The sequence below is a fragment of the Branchiostoma lanceolatum genome, chromosome 7 (genome assembly GCF_035083965.1).
Source record: "Branchiostoma lanceolatum isolate klBraLanc5 chromosome 7, klBraLanc5.hap2, whole genome shotgun sequence".
NCBI classification, from domain to species: Eukaryota; Metazoa; Chordata; class Leptocardii; order Amphioxiformes; family Branchiostomatidae; genus Branchiostoma; species Branchiostoma lanceolatum.
The window spans coordinates 22250096-22253722 of NC_089728.1; the positions used below are offsets into that span (position 1 = coordinate 22250096).

General features: G+C 39.2%; 1 protein-coding gene across 5 annotated transcripts in view; it reads right to left on the reverse strand.

Annotated features, from left to right (window-relative positions):
• Positions 1-3210, reverse strand: part of LOC136438174 (protein NDRG3-like) — a 41667-nt gene extending 38457 nt beyond the window's left edge. For 4 of the 5 annotated variants that reach the window (XM_066432912.1, XM_066432910.1, XM_066432908.1 and 1 more), the window contains exon 1: positions 3076-3209. The gene's annotated coding sequence lies outside the window, so the exon portion shown is untranslated. Of the gene's footprint in view, positions 1-3075 lie in introns of all 5 variants that reach the window. The other variant, XM_066432907.1, reaches the window with a different exon arrangement.
• Positions 3211-3627: the final 417 nt, after the last annotated feature.

Genomic DNA, 3627 nt, shown 5'->3' on the forward strand with positions numbered 1-3627 from the left:
CATAGTAAATAACATGAAAATCTGTCGCTCCTTTCTTCAGTTATTCTCCTAAAAAGATTTTGACAAATACCCCATTGCAGTTCCAGTGACACATACCAGGGGGCCCAAAATTGACCTTGACCTTTCTCCTCCCGACACCTACCCACATACCAAATATCATTACAATCCATCTACACGTTCTACAGTTATGCTGACTTTATACATCCGGTGACACAAACATACACACACGCAAACACACACGCAAACACACTGAATTTGCGTGATTTGCACTTCAGTGTGTACATCTCTGTCCAACCTACCTGCGTACCAAATAACATGAAAATCTGTTGTTCCTTTCTTCAGTTATTCTCCTCGAGAAGATTTTTACAAATAGGCCATTGCAGTTCCAGTGACACATACCCTCAGGGGGCCCAAAATCGACCTTGACCTTTCTCCTCCTAGCACCTACCCACATACCAAATATTATTACAATCCATCTACACGTTCTACAGTTATGCTGACTTTAAGCATCCGGCGACACCAACATACACACATGCAATGATTTTCCTCCTTACTTATGCAAATTCAGTCCCAATTTGCATAATTTGCACTTAAGTGTGTACATCTCTGTCCAACCTACCTGCGTACCAAATAACATGACAATCTGTTGTTCCTTTCTTCGGTTATTCTCCTTAGAAGATTTTTACAAATACCCCATTGCAGTTTCAGTGACACATACCAGGAGGCCCCAAATCGACCTTGACCTTTCTCCTCCCAACACCTACCCACATACCAAATATCATTACAATCCATCTACATGTTCTACAGTTATGCTGACTTTAAGCATCCGGTGGCACAAACATACACATAAACACGCAAAAGCACGCAAAACAGTATCTCCATGAAAAAGCCCTTTTTCATGGAGATAATTATGCAGTTATCAACTTAATTTACATATACAGTATTCAGGGACATGTAACAAATCTTGTGGAGTTTAACACGGATACAGATTAAACTTAACATGTTTTTTTCTTCACAGGCTGGATCACACCCCTGGTTCTAACTTTACCTAACGTAACACTAACAGTGCTTGCACTTCCATACCCCATAGAACCAGCAAAACATTGAGTTCACATCACAACTCCAGTTAACCTTACATATATGTATTGATATTTTTACAAATTACATGTGGTTACAATTTCAATAAAGATGTTAAAATCAGTGGCTAGGTACACATGTTGAGAGAGAAAATAGGCTTGACTCGCACGGCAAAGAAAACACAACTCCGTCTGTATGTCTAAAATAATGACATTCGTCTCACAATTTTGAGTCTAAATGACGATAGGTATGACTAAGACGAACTTTAGCTACATGTACACCTTATCTACAACTTCAACTTGTGTCAACAAATTACAGTAACTGTTATATGTCTGTCTGTAGCATCCTGCTGCAGCCCTAATGCTGAGTCACTGTGTAGTTTCTGACTGGCTGTCCGTAAAGGCGCTGGTCTTTCCATTAGTTATTACTTGAAATTTACTGCAGCAGTACATGTATGTGACTATAGCGCTGCCGTGAACTTAAAACCACCGACAATATTCCATTTTTTCCTTACCGCAAAATCAAATCCTCGCGAACTTAAATGCATTTACAGTAATGAGACAGTGCACAGGTAGAGACCAATTTTTTTGGATTATCTACAGCAATCTGTCTGCCGAAGCATAGTGGCGCCTAAGACACCCTTTGGCATGTGTACATGATGTACATCTCTCTATGGTGACGACATGCCCGTGACACGCCCAGAACCTCCAATATACAATCGCTATGAACATAATTGTCAAAAGAGACCGCCTTCTTTTGTTCTTCAAAACAATTTGAAACATATTTGCGGTATTGCGCCTTTACACACAGGCAGGTATCGGCTCATTTGTACGGCATTTGTCGATTTTAGCGCACCCTTTTAGTTAACTTTTCAACAATGTTTGATGCAGTTTTGGTGCAGTTATCTTGCACTGGTGACAATGCCCGTGCAGATATACGGAGTCACTTGGAGTGAATGGGAACCGGTTGGGATTTTGGGATTCCGTGCAATAATCACTCAAACAGTGTGTGGTAATCCGTTGTGCATTCTAGAGGCTTCTAGTCTGTAAAGCCGATGAGACTGTCATACTTTTGGACAACTTTTGTTATTTGGGTAGAAAAGATAGTCAACTGATACAATTTATGCAACTAAGGATCTTATTTGCATCATGAATGAGAAACACTCAGGTCATGGAGCTCCAGTTAGCATAAATATCGAGGAAAAGCAAAAAATAGATGTAGGGAAAGGTGAAGAGTTAAAAATGTACACTACTCTTAAAATTTGTAGAATGTCGCAAATACAGTTGAACCCTGAGTAAGGAGGCTACAACCAACATCTACTACGTACTAGTACCTTACTGCACGTAATTTGTGCCAAAACTGCACAAGCTACATCTTTTTCTATCAACAATTGAACAATATGAATGGGGTTGTACCACATACTGGTTCTCCTTGCTGAAACATACTTTTTCCATGATGAAGCGAAAAATTCTGAGGATGTATCACATTTTTGCAATAATTTGGCATTAGAATATACTCACCTTGCACTTCTTCAAGTTATCATTATTCGATTATTCCTTGAATTCAGTTGAATTCTGATATAGTTATTTTGTTTCTTGGCCGTGGGAATCCCTACAAACGTTTCAAGTCCAAGACTAAAAATTATATACCTCCGGGCTAGAGGGCAAGTACACACGCGTAACGGTCATCACGAGGTATTCTTCCACTACTACTATCTCTCAAATCACTTTCCAACAGAGTTCCAATGACCAAGACTAACTCTCTTCGAAGATAAACCATTTTAACCCATATATTTTCCAGCTCATCTATTATTCGGAATCAAATTCACACTACTAGTACATTATTTATCATCATAAAATTTCCATGCGTCACTCCACCACCACCCTCCTCCCCACGGACAAACCCGTAACACGGACAACACAAACTCTTCCTTATGAGTAGAGGAAACCTCGGAAGAATAAACTAGATGAAGGGAACATCGAGTAATTTTTATCTCACCTTTTTTGGCTGCAGATCCGCCTCTGTAAGAAGAAAATCCCTCACGCGACCAGACCAGATCCACTACCTCACAATCAACGAGCGTGTGACCTCGATTGTCGTCTGGAGGTCAACCAAAAGACTATACCATTAACAAAAAAGGGGATATTTCCTGATTAGGATTTAGTCTTATACAGAAAAAGTATAAAGATAAACAAGATGAAAATCAGTTCAAAAGACAGAAATCAAGGATATAAAGGTCTGAATTGCTATTAAAGTGATACTTATACTATATTACTGCTTAAGATGGATAAAAGATTAGTAGTCTTTAGAATGGTCGATTCAGACAATGACGTTGTAACCGTACACGTCATTGGCTATATAAAAGGAGTCACTGAGGAAACGTTTTTACTACAGATGAAAAATGACCCGGTTTTGTTAATTTTTGTTGACATATCTAAGCGTTATCATCATTTGGCTGGCAAGAATTAAAGAAATCGTCGAACGATTTTATACATATCGGGTTCAGCGTGTATCTATGATAGCCAATGAGAGAAGGTTTTTCTTAGCCGG